The sequence below is a fragment of the Simochromis diagramma genome, unplaced genomic scaffold (genome assembly GCF_900408965.1).
Source record: "Simochromis diagramma unplaced genomic scaffold, fSimDia1.1 OVJJ01000216.1, whole genome shotgun sequence".
NCBI lineage: Eukaryota > Metazoa > Chordata > Actinopteri > Cichliformes > Cichlidae > Simochromis > Simochromis diagramma.
Genome location: NW_024386883.1, coordinates 18,414,894 through 18,433,283, shown reverse-complemented (window position 1 = coordinate 18,433,283; position 18,390 = coordinate 18,414,894). Strand labels below are relative to the sequence as shown.

The 18,390-nt window shown below is 39.9% G+C and overlaps 1 long non-coding RNA gene across 1 annotated transcript; it reads right to left on the bottom strand.

The window, feature by feature from the left end:
- Window positions 1-4,909: 4,909 nt before the first annotated feature.
- LOC120734013 lies at window positions 4,910-6,208 on the bottom strand. The gene is made up of 2 exons (XR_005695948.1): window positions 5,960-6,208; window positions 4,910-5,868 (listed from the first exon to the last, which is right to left on the bottom strand). It is a non-coding gene; the product is annotated as an uncharacterized LOC120734013 (long non-coding RNA).
- Window positions 6,209-18,390: the final 12,182 nt, after the last annotated feature.

Sequence of the window (18,390 nt, the reverse complement as noted above, 5' to 3'; positions counted from 1 at the left end):
AGAAATAATCCAGGAAGGGAGAGTAACAGCGACATGGAAGCCATGGGAAATGTGGAGAGAGTGAAAGAGAGAAGGAGAGATTTAAAGGCCTCCTCTCTCTCTCCTTCCTCCTCTGTGTGGTGAGCTGACACTTTGTCCCACCCCTGTGGGAGCAGCTGGAGGGCTTTTCTAACCACCTTACCATCTGAGGATTGAGAGCAGGCGACTGTTACAAGCTGCCACCAACAGCAAAGCTTCTGACCTTCGACTCGAGTGCAGCACAAACTCGCCAAGGCCTCGCTAGAGCCGAGGAAACAGTGAGTAAAGATAATATGGCGGTTAAAAATAGCATTGGCAATATACTGTAGATTTCCTCTGTGCGCTGATACACTCGCCACTGAAGTCCCAGCCGTATTATGCTAATCCCAGAGGACACCGTTTGTGCGTTAAAGTTTACTGTGAACAGATGTTCACAGGTCACAGAAACCCAGAGAAAAGAGAAAGCCAATTAAATACTTTATTAAATTAATAATCAAATGTGTTATTTTAAAGAATAATGTAATATAAAAGGCACAGTTATCTCTTTTATTGTGAAAAGACTGCCGCGGTGAAAACACTCCAGACCAAGGGTGTCAAACCTAAGACCCGGGGACCAAAATTGGCCAAGCAAAGCCTCCAATCTGTCCCACTGCACAGCTTTGGAACAAGAGAAGGAGGGCACAAAGTTTGGAAATGGGACTTCTTTTTCTAATGCCAACATATCTCAGGAATAGGGTACAAACTTCTTTATATTGACGGAAAGGGGAATTTCACTGTTCAGGCCCACTTAAGATAAACATAATGTATGTGGCCCACGATGACATTGCTGCTCCAGACAAAGACAAAAAATAAATAAATAAATAAATAAATTTAAAAAACTAACAAACAAACAACACCGAAAAAACGTGATACTTTGATAAAAACAGGAGTTTGTAATCCAGGGTTATATACAGTCTTCATCAAAATGCTTTTTGCTCTTTGCTGGATATAAAGCACATATTGGATTCAACTAAGAAGTGATATGTTTTTAAATTTTCTTTGCCTTTCTGCTTTCCACATTATTTTCTCTCTATGTAGAGATGTTAAAGTTGTGTGTCTTCTAACTATGTTATTCAAAGAGAATAAATATATTCCTAAAAAGAAGAAAAAAAAAAAAAAAAAAAAAAAAAAAAAAAACACCACGAAAAAGGCAAAATATTACAGAAAAAAAAATAAATAAATAATGGTAACGCTTTCTCATATGTGGAACCTTGCGAAACACTCTTCACTCAGATCGTCTCCTTTTGAACAAAAAACACTATTTTCATCTGCACAGCTTGAAAAGCATAAGCTCACCTTGGTGTGTTTTCATGTGCATACAAGGAAAACTGAAGGCAGGGGAGGAAAGAGCTCAACGTAGCACAAAGAAGTCTAACAATCACAGCAATTTGACAACAACTCATGTCAGACCGCACATGAAAAGCAGGAGCTGCAGGGGTGGTGGGTTGCAGAGTGGCTTGCAGAGGTACAGCATGGCATGCAACAGCAGCTTAACCCTCACATACTTTTCAGGCTAAACTCGACCTGCGTTAACATTTGGCAGTTTAAATGTATAAATGTCGGTTTTTTTGCCTGTAATTTGATGACCTTTCCTAAAGTGACAAAAGACATAAGAGTATGAAACTCCTACATTTTTTTTTTTTTTAAATAAAAAACATAATATATATATTGTTTTGGGGAATCTTGGAACTGAAACTATATCTCAAGCGTCAACATTTTAAGTGAATATGTGGTGACTGTGTTCAAGCGACACCTTGAAACCATCATGAGAACATGTATTTGTCAAGGCACTCATAAGTCATGTGATGGCCAAACCCATGGCCACACTCTAAAGTCGGTAACACTTGTTTATTCTCATTTATTCATTTGAACACAATAACACACTTTAGTTTCCAATAAGTTTATTGCTTGGTTTGGATACATTTAGTTTACTTATGTATTCATAACAGTTCATTACTTTGATTTTTGACTAACCTTTGTTTCCTTTACTTCTTACCTGCCATGATTCCTGGGAGTTGCCAGACAAAAGGTGGTGGCCTGGGTTTGAAGCTGTTAAATACAAGGAGGGATAATTGGACCGCACCACCACGTCCTGCTGAAGGGGAGAATGTGTGTTCTCTTTAATTAAAAACAAAGTATTTGTACTTAATTAAATATTTAGTTTAGGGTTTAGTAGTTTAGATTTTCTTCTTTGATCTTTATTTTATTAACAAACTAGACTGTACTGCATCATTTGTGTAGTTTATGATTGTGTAGTTTATGATTGTGTTGTGTTTAGTTACCCCTCGTGTGTCATAGTGGGCTGATCAGCCATTATATACACCCCTGTGTCATTTCATGTTTCGGTCAGTTATGCTTGTTTGGGCAGTCATTTGGTGTCTTAACTTTGTAGTTTTTGCATGACTTTAGTTTTGTTTCTTTGACTTCTTTTATGAGCTCAATATTTATCACTTTTGTAAATATAATTTTGGGTTAAATAAATGGAAATTCTATTTTTCTAATAATTACTGTTACGATCAACTCCATTACAGTTCTGTTATTAATGTTAAACTAATATTGTGAATCACATTTTCTGTTAATGATTATATATTTACATACAATGTTGTATTTATGTTTTCATGACTAAAGGTAAAACAGGACATGACAGTGTGTGACAGTTTTTCTCCAAAAACACGTGTTCCTAAAAACAGACTCTGCTCTCTGAAACATTAGTTATGCATTAATCATCCATTTCTTAATTCTTCAGGCTATAGTAATTATCAGGGAAGTCTTGGACCCTTGACCTCTATCTGCTCCAAATAACTGAAAGCATGAAACAGTATATAAAAGTTAAGTAGCAGCCCTTCTGTGAAAGTTAGCAATAAGATGCGATAATATGAGCCGAGCCCTCAGCTGATGTGGGCTGCTGTCGCTGGCATTAAGACTGTCTGAGCTTGTCTTTGTGGCCCACGTGAACTAATCCTATGCTCACGGTTTTATTTAGTATGCAGTAAATAGACAGTTTATATAGACAGTCAGAAAAGCCTACAAACACACCTCTGCAGACCCGCTGTGACACCTTCCAGCTAAATCCACCGTAATCATTAGAATGACTTAGACAGCTCCTACAAGGAACACCAAAACAGACAAAACCTCCTCTGGCAGCAGCAGCATGTAGACGAGCAATAGAGTATACTCCAAACGTACGTCTCGATTGCTGCCGTTACTGTAGCTAGTGTATTTCAGTGTGTCGCCATAAAGCCAGTGGGATTAGAGCCGGCCTGGGGTCAGATCTGGCCCCCTTATTGGATGTTGAAGAGTGACAATTTCGGAAAAATTACACTGAAGTTTGAGTTTTTAAATCTCACTGATTGCATGACTCATGATTCGATTCCCAGGCTTTTATAATTCTAAATATTACTCACATTTTTAATCTGTCTAAATCAAGGTGGTGGTTGAGTTGTGTTCGTTTTGTGTTATTTTGCAGTGTTTTCACTGCTCTGGTGTAAATGGTGTGATTAAATTAGGCTGTATGTGGCCCACACGCTAAAATAATTTTGGCACCTCTGCTTTAAACCATCTTTTGTTTCTCAAATAGAAACTTATATGCACAGTAGGAAGACTAAAAGGTGCTGCGTGCTTTTCGTATTTCCCTTGAACCTTTTAACCTTTTTCATTTCACGTATATGCTGGAATGTTTTTAAACACAGAAAACAGAGATGAAGGGCTCGTGCTGCTTACAGCATTTCTCAGCACAAAAGTCAGCATAAAGCCTTTCTCCTCTAAAACGCTCCGTGCTAAATAACCATTCCTTTCATTTTTCTGGAAGATTTGTCCTTGCAAAACCTGTAATTCTCCTTTTTCTTGCCTGCCTTGCCTTTTAAAGACGGCTTAAGGAAAACAGTGACCTTATTTTAACCTGTATCACTTATCAGAAAAATATGAATGTTTTATTTGTATTCTTCAACGAGACTTATTTCTCCTCATCCTTCTGAATTGGCTTTTTCTTAAGAGATTCTCAAATGGAAATGACATGTTTGCTCTCCCCCGAGTGACCCTTGTTCATATCTGCCCCAGAAGCATGTCAAAATGGCACTTTTTGTCACTTTTGATTTCTGCTGCAAGCCCTCTATTACCACAAATACACCTGTCATGTGCAGCACTTCAGTTCAAAAGTCTGAAGGCACAGACTGCCTGGAAAATTCTTCATCCAGGTGAATTCATGAATGGTGTTCTCGCTGGTTCAGTAACTGCTACCTAGGACAACAAGAGTGACTCTGAGGATGAATTTAGTACAAGAAAGGAAGGGGGGGGGGGATCCATAGAAGCTGCAGTTGGTATTTGGTAAACAGCAGATTGAGCTGTAATTGACTTGAAGTGACTGTTGTTGTGATTTGGCGCTAAATAAATAAAACTGAATTGAATGGAATAATCAGATAATGCCATTGTCCCCTGGACCTAGAGCAGGGGTGGGGGAACTCCAGGCCTCAAGGGCCGGTGTCCTGCAGGTTTTAGATGTGTCGTTGATGCAACACAGCTGATTTATATGGCTAAATTAGCTCCTGCAGTTCTCCAGAGGCCTGGTAACGAACTAATCATTTGATTCAGGTGTGTTGACCCAGGGTGAGATCTAAAACCTGCAGGACGCCAGCACTTGAGGCCTGGAATTGCCCACCCCTGGTATAGGCTCACAAACACACAACCTTAGCAGACAGGAGAGAAAGAAAAACAGAAGGCAGACCCACACCTGGAAGATCACGTCAAGCAACTTTATATCGAAAAGTGAAGACCTGGTAATGTTATACAAACATCAAAGATCAGACAATGACCTGTGAGTCACTTGGTGACGGTGGGGAGAAAGAAATCCTTTTTAACAGTAAAAGAAAAAAAGGCTCAGAAAGGGAGAGCTGTCAGTCATCGTAGGCTGGACAATAGGAAAGAGACAAGAAAAGAGCAGTACCAGATGCAAAATGAAAGCATGTCCAACACATTTATATACTTGGGAGGTAGAGCGGGTCCTCCTATCTAACAGATAGAATAGTAGACGTGCTGTATATATATATTTTTTTTGACAGGTCGATGAGACTGGAGAAAGCATTATGACATCCATTATTATTATAAATATTAAATCAGCATAGCATTTTGTACATGACTGCACATGTCATTATCTCCCAGGAGAGATTCATGACTTTCCCCTAAGTCCTCCACCCTATGATGCAAAGATCAGTCTAGCGGGAGCAACAGAGGATCATTTCAGCTAGAAGAACTTTTAATCATCCTCTTTACAAGGATCTACTAAAAAAAAACATTTTGAAAGCTGAGAGGAATTACAGGAGTCGAAACAAATGCGACCGGATGAACGAAGAGCGGAAGAGAAAAAAAAAAAAAAAGGGAGAAAGGTTAAAAACTGCAGAGAGGAAAAGTTTAGAGGAATCAATAATGCATTTGGTTTAAACAATTGTACATGCTCTTAATATTCAACAGCTTGCTGTTGTAAAACACAAATGATTATGACAATTGTACCAAGCAGCCAAGCGTGCAGCTTGCTGAGATATTTATAAGACATTTCGATAAAGGATGTCTCACAGTGGGGTGGAGTGTCTACAACATCAAACTCAATTGCTGTTCACCACAGTTTTTGTCACTTGGCATTTACTTCAACAAAGCTTAATGCAGCTGGAAAATCATGACGAAAACTCATGTTTACTTTTATCCTGTCATAAGACGGCACGGTTATGTTCTGAGAACACCTGCTGTCTGTAGTCTTTCATTAATTTTATCAGTTCTCGTCTGAGCTGAGGCCTTACTTGAGATTTCAGGTCAGCTGGGCTCCTGTGGAGAGTGGGCATGGAGGTGAACGACAGGTGGTTCCAAGAATCCCTGAGGAGTATCAATTAAAGGTTGAGATTGTGGGAACACTGACTTTTACTTCAGAGAACAGGCTGTGGGCTTCAGGCAGGACACTAGCAGACAAACCGTGTGATGGGGTTGGAGGCAGTAACACACAAAGATAAATACATATCTGAGTGAGCCTAGCTACCACCGTATGAACTGACTTAGAGCAATTGAAACAGCAGGTACTTAAATCACAGCCATAATGAGAGGATTCATGTCAGGTGAGGAAGATCAACTCAGCCCAGAGACACAGACCTGCCCACTTCTCCACCTGGAAAACAAAAACACACCCAGAAGCACCCACGACTTCCCAAACCCTGAAACTTTTCAGGCTGCTTAAGGAAGGAAAAAATAATGCATAATAATATATAGTGAGTTTGTTTTATTGCCTTCTGACTGTGAGACCAACAAGCTTTGGCATTTACAACCTAAGTGCAATGTGATGATCTTACATATTTATAAAAAAAAACTTTTAAAAAACTATATTAAGACAAAATTCACTTTGCCACTGCAGTCTCACCAACCTTCACTCATTCAACAACATGTCAAAATATGAGGTTTACAAATGAGCGAAAGCTCATTGAAGGCCTGACGGATGATTGACTGCAAGTGAAGGAAAACATTACAGCAGGTAACCGTAAGCAGCTTTACAGCAATGAGAAGCAGTTGCTACATGAACAACCACAAAATTATTAAAGGATAGGAAGCAACAGTAATGGAGCCGCTCTTCTGACAGACTCTGACAGGCAGACAAAAGCTAATTATCAAAAACATACCCACACTATCATCTTTTCAGTAATTGTAAATATGACAGAGAAAGCTACAGAAAGTAGTCATTTAGAGGAGGACTGCTTTACCATAATAGCTCAACCACAGCTCTAAATTACAGCAAAAGTCACTGTTGCAGACTGCTTTGCAATACATAACAGGAATTAAGGTTGCAGGATAATTTTGAAAAAGGATTTTGTCTTTAGTCTGTCCTCATGAATCAACAGGACAAAAAAAAGACGATCTTGCAATGAAATCACACCAGGAGCGGCTTCAACGAGTTCTCAGTGCATGCTAATCATGGAAAATGTGATATATGTGACTTTAAATCAGATAAGCATACAAACACAACATTTAAAAAGACTGTATGAGAGGGAAAGGGGAAACAAGCTCTTTAGCTTTTTTACCACTGACCCCTATTTTTAAACCCACTGGACCAAACTCATCTTTGATTTTGTTCTTTATTCTGACTTTTTATGCAGCTGTAAAGTTCTGTGACTGCGTCTCATGATATTGTCTCACTGGTAAAGTCCGTGTACAGACATACATGCACCTGCCAAAGGACACTGCACTTTCTCTGCAGTGAACTGTCCTCATCATAGTCCCGTCTCTAGCAGGAGTCCCCAGCAACACATTCAGTTGCTGGGGCAAAACTGAACTAGAAACTAAACTGGGAACAGCTAAGGCTAACTATGAAAACTATGACATGGGAACATGAACATGAATCTGTGCATGAGCATGGAAAAAAAAACAAAACAAGACATGAGTCAGAGAAAATCTGAACAGAAACATGAAAAACCATGAATAACCCCAGAACGTAACATTATCTCAAAAGTAATCAAAAAATACAAAATAACTCAAAATGCTGGGTCACAGACTCCGCCCCCTGACAGACCCTGAAATAGTTTAAATGGGTGAGTGGCTGGAAGGATGGATGAAAAAGTTTAGTAAGTCACTGTTAATACTAACCAGATACTATGAGATTTTCCAAAGAACTGACAGGCATTCTGGGTATGATAGCACACAAATGATCCATGCATGCAATATAGTGTCTTTCTCTTTAATTTAAGACTCCAAGTGATTTGTACAACAAATCTCTTTCACCCAATCACACAAACATAACTTACACTGCTTTTATCTATGCATAAGCACCTTATCTAACACCCAGGGTTTGGTCTCTGTGGTTAGCAAGTCTTTGCAGACAAGCTGACACCTTCCATGCAAACTACGGGTGACAGCAGCAATTTTGTAGTGACTAAGTCAATCAGAGGTATTTAGTGCAACATTGTCTTTGCAACTTATTTTACCCAGTTACAGCCAGCAACCACTTGCCAAGCAGTAGGTTCCCAAGGGTTCGCCAACCAGTGTCTGGACGTGTGTTTTCACTGGCAGGGCAAGACAGAGGTCTGTGGCTACTGTTAACCTCGGTCAACAATCTGTTTAAATATTCAAGACATGTCAAATGTAATGTAACTGTCAGTGGCTGCATTAAGAAAAGGTGAGTACAAAAAATATTTTAACGCAGTAAGTATTTGCACAAATTTTATGTGTCTTAAGAATTTGTTTATAGAGAAAAAGGTAACTGGTTTTCCAGCTAAAAGTCTCGAAGCATCTAAAGCAGAGAACTCGAATGGCCTAATAATTAAACTGAGTTTTGAGTCTTTGTTTTGCAACTTCAGTCTGAGCTCAGAATCTTAACTGTCAAGTCTGCAGCTCTCAAAACTACCACAACCAACAGGTTCAGTGGTTTGATGAATAAAACATGCCTTCTGACTCAGAGTGATGTGATTTGTTTACAGATCACAAAGGCAAAGTTAGTCAGACCAAGAAAAATGTTGTAACCTTGGAGTGGGGGTGTTTGTTTTTTTTATTGTTAAGAAGTGATCAGAGAACAAACAACCTGCCTTTGAAGCTCCACCTGGTGTCGCTCACCTTCAGAATCTGCCAACAAAGATCTAACGCTAACCCCAAGTGAAAATGAAATGTTGCCCCGCCCAACCGTCATTGCTTCTACACACACAGACACTCATCACATCAGATTTTGGTCTTGTAGTAAGAACACTATGTTTTTAGCCATGCTTCCCATACTCTGATTTTCTGAGCCTCGTAGTGAGGGCTGCAGGTCTCCATCATTACAGGAGCAGCAGGGATGTTGGGGGCAAAGGGCAGTGCGAAGTAAGACGGAAGCGAAGCCACCCAACCTGTCGGAAGTTATCACCATGCTTCAGTGTGCAGACAGACTGGTCAACTGGGACTTCATCTGCTCTGCTACACTGGGGAATGATGGAAGCAGGCTATTTCAAGTTGGAGGTTAGCAAAAGGCCACCATGTGGAAAGAGGACTGACAGGCCGCTGTTGTTTGAGAGCTGGCATCGATCTGAGCGGGCTGCTTGACTGAAGCTGCTTTGCGCTGCTACAACTCTCAGGTCTCACTTATTTATTGTGTCTCCTTTTCTCTTTTTTGATGTCACCCTGTCTGCAGGGTAGCAATTGATTTTAAGGTACTTTAGCTGAATAGCTGAAACAGGCAGTGGCCTATGCAAAATTAATAATCCTCCTAACCTGGTAAAAAATTTGGTTTGTTACAAATGCTAAACATAGAGTTAATTTATGTAATATATGGTGCACATATACACTATATATTACAGGCTGCAATAGGCCTAGACTGTGTTCTTAACTCACCACCCCTCTGCTCTACAGTCATTAGTTCTCATTAATCTTTGCTCTCTGTCTTTGTTCTTTCTCCCATTACTGGTTACGGCACACGGCTGCCCCTCCCTGAGCCTGGTTCTGCCGGCTGTCTCTTCCTCTTAAAAGTGAGTTTTTCCTTCCCACTGTCTCCAAAGTGGGTGCTCACATGGGGCCGTCTAATTGTTGGGATATTCCCTGTGTCATTGCAGGGTCTTTATCTTACAATACAAAGCGCCTTGAGGCAACTGTTGTTGCAATTTAGTACTATATAGATAAAACTGTATTGAATTCAATTAAATAGTAACCATGCATGCTAATAACACAATGTTTAAAATGTAATATTCCAGTTTTGCAGATGCTCTTCTTCGGTGTTAAAATGTTTTAATCCTGTTACATGTAAAAAGTGATGGGACTTAAAAATGAGAGCTGCGGACAAGTTATTTGATTTGAAATCTCTGGACATACAAGCTGGTGTAACTGATGCTATACACTTTTGCATGTTTTTCTAGCTACAACTAAGAGTATGTGCATAAATTAACAACACTGAATGCTGAAGGCTTAGGACTACTCAACACAACATTGCCAATGAAAGTATTTAATTTTAACAATCTTTTGTATATAAATTTAATAGAAATATCAACCTTTTTTCTTTATTTACATCTGTAACAGTGAGTGAGAATGGATGACAGTGGAAGGCGAGTAACTGTCATGATACAACATGTGACTTTACAGTAAGGCATACTCCTGTGATGGCAACACTTTCCAAATGATAACTAAAAGCCAGATCAGGAGTTTCAAGAATTCAACTTAAGAAAATACCACCGATTAGAAATATGTTGCAAAAGCACACATCTAACACAATGAAGGAAAAGATTTAGGTAATGTGTGTTTTAACTGTATGATTCATATAATACTGTAGATACATGCTTATTATTTACCATTTATTGCTAGCTGGGGACTTCTGTCACTTTATGGTCTCCACAATAACACTTCACTTGTGTTTTTCTGAGATTTGGTTTGTTTGTTTTTGAGCTTTGGTGGCATATATTTTCTATTTGCTGGTGATTTCTTAAGGTGGAGTGCATTTGACCTCTGTGGGACACCATAGATTTCCCAGCTAATTCAAAATTATCAGTATATTTCACTTTGAAGCCCTGGGCTGTGATATATCAAGTGCTATATGAGCACACACAATCTTCTGTCAATGCTACCTTTGGTTAGTCCACGTCTGAATGGACTCTATCCACAACATTTTCCTTTGCCCACCTGCGGTCAGGTGGGGAGTAGCAGACTCACTCTCCATAAAGCATAAAATGGATATTAATTTATTTAGTTGTTGACTGTTCCAGGATAAAACACAATGACATTAAATGAATCAAAGGGTAAAATGTAAAGCTGGAGCTGTCTGCCAAGCAACCACAAATAACCCTTTCATTCATTAATTGAAATAAAGAAAAATGACCAAACTGCACAAATAAGCATTTTGTCACATTTTATATCGATATCTCACAAACCAGACACAAACTCTCTCTCTCTCTCTGTCTCTTAGAATATTATTAATGTGGCTCCAACAACATTAAAAACTTGTGCTTTTGTGTGATTTCCCTTTGCTCCTCTCACTAGTTTGAAGTGTGGAAGGCTCAGATAGATGAAAGTGATGTCACACACTTTTATGCACTAATGAGAATCTGGCAGAGTTTCAAAATCTGCTGACATTGAAGTGCTACCAAAAACAATTTGATCAAATCACACCCATGTAGGTGATTAGCTGATTTTAAAAAGTCACCTGAGGATGTGCGAGGCTGTAGGTTTGACTTTCTAAACAGATCTGTACTGTATTTAATCTTACTGAGAAATCATAATGATAATAAAAATCAAAGCTATGCTTTCAGCACCTGCAGTACCTTGGAGCATACACTGCTTGCTAGCTTTTTCCTGACATCTGTAACACTGACAAAATCATTGCTTCATGTAATTCACTCATGTAGAATACAATAGAAGTCCCAGAAAATGTGTTTTCTCTCCGATATAAACCTGTGAGCTATGAGTGCGGCTTTCTGCAACATAATGGACAAAACTCCCACAACATTAAGATGTTATTCATTGTGAAGGTGTAACATGACAAAAGGCTTTTTTTGGGATAGTTCTCTTAGTGAGAACCCAACATGGTGTCTAAATAGAAGTTGAGCGTCTCTATCCAAGATCCCAAACCTCAAATTTCCCCCAATCCACACACTAGAGTGTGTTTGTGGATGATAGATGGAGAAAAAAAAGCATTTGTGTGAATGGGTGAATGAGGCTAGCTTAAATATTCACAGGAAAGTGCTCTACTGTACAGTATAAGCACCAGTCTCTTCCTAAACTGACACTGACAAATGAAACTGCTTTGAATGTCAGAGCATTTGCGAGTTGCTTCTACTAACACTAAGTTTTGTTTGAGGTGACTTTTTTTAAAATCTTCAAATATACACACACTTCATTGCGCCGCCAGACTTTTCAGAAACAAGTGTAATCAGGCCTTTGTCTCTGTCATCTTGACACCCTCAACATTTGATTGACTGGAGTGTTAAACCTTCTTTGATCTGCAGTCTATCATAAAAATTGTCATCTTGTCAGCCGTAACCCTCATATCAGAGCTACTCCCCTGCTCATCTAAAAAATTCATTCCAAAACACATCAACAACAAAGGGATGAGGAAATTGTCAAAGTATTGCAGCAGGATTGCAGCAAACTTTGCACCTCAGAAGATTCATTTTCTATCCAGCCATCTCTAAGGTCCCTCTGCTTCAGCTCTTCCTTCACTACCTTCTTTGTACTTTCCCCTCACTAAACCCTTTCCCCTTTTATCTGTTGTTGCTCCTTTTGTGTACGCATGGAGCTCTGTTTTGCGATGTAGGCACTTTGTAAGTTTGAAACATTGAAAATGAACAAAATGAATCAGCTTTGTGCGCTATGACTCAGTGATTTGGGAAAATCTGATTAAAATGATCTTCTTATCTATCGCTCACATTTGAACAAAAAGTGCAACAATGGTTTCATAATTATTGTATGACCGTGCAGTTTGACTTCTTTCCTGTGATGATTGCCGGGCAAATATTGACTTTGAGATGATTAACCTAATCCTAATGGATGGGTGGACGTGTTGGTTTGGTCTCAGCACTCGTAACGGCCTCCTGTTCCGCAGGAAGGGGCAGATGTTCCTGAGAAAGAAAACCTTGGATGCCTCTTGTGTGCTAACACTCACCAAATGACTACTGCTGGTGAACACAGTGGAGTGACCAGACAGTTTTCTTGGGAGCTGCTCATGATGGGTAGAACTGTCACCTCACAGCAACAAGATTCTGGATTCAAACCTTCTTTGGGTCCCGTGTAGAATTTACCTGTTTTCACTGTGTCTGTGTGGGTTTCCTCTGCTTTCCACACAAAGTCCAGAGACATGCACTTCAGTTGGTTATTCCCAATAAGTTGCATGGAAATTTGCATGAATGAATATGCGGACATGGATACAAGTGTGTATGTAACACTCTTCCGACTCTAACCGTGTGCTTTCGTCTGTAGATGATTTGTGATGTCTTTAATCAGCTCAACATCTGTCTGAAGAATTAGGATTTGCAGTAACGTTCAGCCTCACGAGATGATCTCGATTTCTTTTTTCACTAGTTCTCCTGCCGTACTGACTATAGATTTTGGTTCAATACATAGAGAAATAGAATACTCTCGTACTCCAGATGTGGCTTCGATATAGCAGTACGGACAGTAATGAGGTCTTCACAGGGCGTGCCATGTCTGTGCCGAGTTTGAAAGTGGAGCTTTTAGAGGTTTTCTGTATATTTTGTTTAGAATTAGTTGAACACCAAGTAAAGCTTAGTCATTTCAAAGGTCCAGGTAAAAGCCTGGGTAGGCAGTCACTAAGTAGACCTCCTGAGAAACTGGGAAGCAGGGTGTCGTTTACTGAGGACAATAAGATTCTCAGTTTCCAACAGAAAAAGGGGTACAAGGGCAAACTGGCAGAAACAGAGCTAGGGCAGATTTTTCAGACTGTATTAATACAATAACCAACAGGAGGTCAAGTGGGTCAACAGCTCAGGTGATGCAGGTGATGGTAACACTGATATAACAGCAGGTAAAGCAAGTGGGAGCGAGTATGATGGCACAAGGAGCTGAGAGTCAACGAGAAAGAAACAGCTGAAGCGGGCAACGTGCCATCCTTCCCTGTGCTCCCATAAGATCCTTTCTTTGCTTATCTGCTTCATGATCATCACTGTTGATATTAGCATGCAGAGACAGTGTTGCCTGTGAGCCCTGGGACTGCTACTTTGACTCAGGGCAGACATGATGTGCGAGCCAGAATAATGGAACAGTTAGATGGTGTGTGTGTGTGTGTGTGTGTGTGTGTGTGTGTGTGTGTGTGTGTGTGTGTGTGTGTTTGTGTTTGAGTGGGGAAAGAAGAAGGAAGGGAAAGGAGGAACGAGGGGTTTGTTTGGGTGTGCATGCCGTAGAGCTCTGTGTGTGTGTGTGTGTGTGTGTGTGTGTGTGTGTGTGTGTGTGTGTGTGTGTATGCAGCAGGTTTGCATGCATGAAGAGCGACTCTTGAAATGAGGTTTTTCTTGAACATGCATGCGCAGGATTAGTAACACTGGGGCTGGCACAGATTTACAGCACCTTACACACACGTCATGACATTTTATGTAACACTCATAAACTCAAAACATACCATGGCTTGTGCAGAGATTTGTCTCGCGGCAATGTGCGTACCTGCTATGTTGTTCCACAGGGCGAAACTGTGATAGTGAAACTGTTAAATTTCTCTCTTATTTGGTGCACACTGGTGACGGCAGAACTTTGGGACAGAAAATGTAAAAATGTAAATTTTAGATTTGGAATATGTGGTTAATGTTGCGAAAGGATCGATGTAAGTAAAAAATGCAACTGAAAACAAAAGAAAGTTTAGAAACTGAAGCTACTTGCAGACACTCTGATTCCATCTGGATGTTTGAGCTGTTTTGAGCTTTTACACTGGATGACCTTCCTTGGAACAACCCTCGAGAGATTCCCGTCTCCTCCTGGGAACAAAACGGAGAGCTTTTGCTTGTTAGGTGAATATGTAAACCTCCACACTATGAAGCCACTAAAAGTAAGTCTATAAATAATTATGAAAAAAAACAAACCCTAGTCTACTGGGTGAAAATGTCGTGACTGTTTCCACCACCTGCTCCTGCTTGCTGACTTGAACTTTGTCAGCCTTTATATCTGTGAAGGGAAGAAACGTGACATTGGAGCCTAACGGAAGAGACTAGGCCAACACATGAAGGCAGTTAGAGCCTTTATTTTGAAAGCGATTCATTTTAAATTACCATCACCTTTTAAATAGGTGATGGTAATTAATCTTCCAACTCACCATAGCAAGTTTGTTGGTATGTTGACCAGTTTGTTACAACTAATGACAAAATTCTAATTTCACATTTATGACAAATTCACAGCGAGGAAAATGTTAATCCACAAAAACATTTTATTTCTTTTTACAGTCAGTATGATCTTGAAATGAATGTATTTCAACTAGAAACATGTTTCATGCTGCACCGCGCTTGTTTTTCAGACTCACCTGTTGGGATGCATCACTCTGTCGAGGTTCTTTTTAAACTAGTGATCGTTTTTGTGGGACCTGCTGCTTATCCTTACCTGTGACCTGGACAAGGGTAGTGGCAGAAAATGAATGCATGGATGTTTTTCTGCAGCTTCTCCTGTGCTTTTTTCAGCCTTTAAAGGATATAATCATCATTCAGACAATCACTCAGCTGATTAAAAAGTCGTTCTGTGTAAAAGGGGAGGCTGTGCTGTTCAGACTGTACGTCATTGGTTGCTGAACTGCGTCACTACCAAGGTCAGGTTAGTTTGACATTTTCTAGTTTTATAGCTTAGGAAATGCTTCTTTTAGTTATAATTAAAGTATAATCTTTATTTCCTATTTGAAGAGGCTCAGTGAAAAAAAAGAAGTACTCTTTCCACTGCTGCTAAAGCTAAACATTGTGTTGTTGTGCTTTAATGATTTCTGTTTGCCTGCCATCCTTCTGTAGCGGCGCAGCACCACGGCACTGTTGACAACTTCTGCTTCAGAGGGACAGTTGACTTTCTTCAGATAAACGCTGGTCTGCACAGGCAAACAGAAACTTCTATCATTTCTCCTGGATGACCTCACTTACCAAGCAGATTGTAAGGCTGCAAAGATAAATTCCAAACCCTTAAAAACTATGAATGTTTTTGCAAATGGTCAGAAAGTGCACAGTAGGAAAAAGATTTTTACACACAGTAAAATAACTGCATTATAACTCTGACTTTTTCTAACCTATCATCTTGACTATGAAGCAGAGAGATGGCTGACAATGGCAGGAAAGACGCCTTGTCGTGACATTAAACAAGAGATGACAAGATAATTATACTTTGTGTCATATTTTTTTCCTCTTCTGCCTTCCCGCCTCTTCACTGCGAACTTTGTAATGATGGTAACATAATGGTGGGAATTATGTTTAAATGATTGCAGAAGCTCAAGTGTCCACATGCTGCATAAAGCAATAGAATAACTGTGACACAACTCAACCACACTTTACAGAGGGGGAAGAGAAAAACAGAGAGCACAGAGAACACACGATACAGTAGAACTGAATCATAAACCTGAGGTTACATTTAATAAAAGGCCAGTGCTGTTCACAGGGAAGCTTTTAAATGTCTTTTCTGAAGTGATTTGAAAACTAAACATTACACCTCCTGAGCTCTTCAGGCAAGCCATCATTTAAAAGTGCTCGAGCAGTCAGGAGTTCTTCAGGATAATTTGTCTAAAAAAGTAAACTTGTCTTAAGTCTGGAAAGTGTTTTTCTCTTTTTTTTACTCCTTCAGAAACTAACTGAAGATGATGATGATGATGTATCATCTTCGGTCAATTAAATGCCGTTTCTGTTTATCTCCATTCTGGATATGCACCATTTTGCAGGTGCTTAAGTGCTTATCTCTGTTTTGTCTATGAATTCTAAATGTGCATTTTTTTAAAAATGCTCAACTCTTCTAGCTTCAGCTTCCAAGAGAACTAAAGCCCCATCTGGTATTGACAGGAGACCTTATGCATGGAATAAGAACACGTCGTCTTAAATTTGAATAACCGGTACTGAGTCTATGACCCAGTGTTTATGTGTTTTCTGTTCTGTCTCCATGTTTATTCATCTGTTTCCCAGTCGTGTTTCTTGCCTCCTCTGGTTCCTGCATTCAGTCAGACCGTGTCTCAGTCTGTCTAATGTTTCCTGTTTTACTTTGATAGTCCTGTCCTGTGTGCATTATGCTCAGTTTTGTTTCACTTGTTTCGTTAGTCTGATTAGTTTGAGCTGTGTTTCCCTCCTGTTTCCCATATCTAAGTCCTCTGTCTTTCTCTGCATGTTGTAACATTGTCTCTATGTGGTTGTGCGTCTCTCCTCAGCTCCTGGTTCCCAGTTCCCAAGTTTCTAAGTTTCCAGGTTCCAGTTTACACATCTGTTAAAGCTGCTTCCTTCAGTTAACCTTTGTGTTTGAGTCCTGCATTTGGATCCAGCCTTTGCCTGCCACGCAGCCAGCCATGACAATAATGTCATGTAACATCACAAATCTTCCACATACTAAGTCTGCTGAGAGACAATAAATTTCTCACCAAATGCTGCCATGTGACTTAGCGTTATGTTAATAATATTACCACCTCAAATCCATTTCTATGTTGACCCTTGACGCAACAAAAGAATTTGATTCTCCTTGTTTGGGTAATAAACTGGCAAATGTCCATTCCCACTGCCTCCTTACCTGTTCTTCCACTGGAAATTTTGCATTTCCAAAATTGACAGGCTCACGAAAGCGTCCAAACAGGACATGATCAGTAACATTTAATGAATATGTTACTTCTGCAGCATACCAACATGCATACTAAGACTTTTCAGTCCAGGGAACCAAATTCTTCTGTAGTACTATCACAGTACAATCATGGGCCTTTGACACATAGTTTAAGCAATACTGCGTCCCTCAACTCAGCAGATTTTTAAAAGTACGCATTTATGTGATGAGTCCTCATTTAAACACACCGGGTAGCTGTAGGTACTCATTTTCAGTGTTCAGCGTTGTGGTATTAAAATGCATAAAACAAAACTAATCAGCAAGTGAAAACCAGTGATGGGAATAACGGTGTTACAAGTAACGGCGTTACTTTTTTCAGTAACGAGTAATCTAACTAATTACTATTCCTATCGTTACAACGCCGTTACAGTTACTAACAAGAAAACGCGGTGCGGTCGCATTACTATTTTTCAACAAACAGACAGAAGTAGCTGACTACGTAAGTAATGTGGACGTTACAGCTTTAAGCAGCTGCGCGCTCCCGCGGACGATAATCGCGATCACTTTCTGGCACAACACCTGGAGCTAAGGGGGCAAAACAATCGCATGAGTGCTGCTGTTTGACTGAGGAAGAATAAAGTAGTCGTGGTAAGCCAATCACATGACCACTTAAAGACAAAGCAACAAGGTGACATATACCAGTTTATAAACTGTGTTGATCAGTCACGTAAAACCAGAGTCATGATAAACAATATATATGCAGCATTTTTTCCTCAATAGTTTCGTCACGTTTACCGTCTAAGGACAGCGTAGCGAGCACTCTCTGCTTATGAGCAAAAACACACAAAAACACACACAAAAAACAGGGGAAGTCTTAGGAGTGACGGCGAGAGAGAGAGAGAGGGAGAGAGAGAGCAGAAAAAGAGAGAGAGCGAGTTTTGAGATGTGAGACATTTGTGACGTTTAGCGTGTTTGCAGTGTGTAGTTACTGTGTTGTCTTGTGTAGTTAGTGTGTAGTGTTGTGGATAGTTTTGTGTTGTGTGTCAGAACAATGAGGCGACTGCTGTCTCCAGGTAGAAACAGGAGTGATACACCTGCTGTCAGACCTGCAGGTATCAGGCTGTGATGTTCTTCTTTATAGTGGACAGAAATTATTTT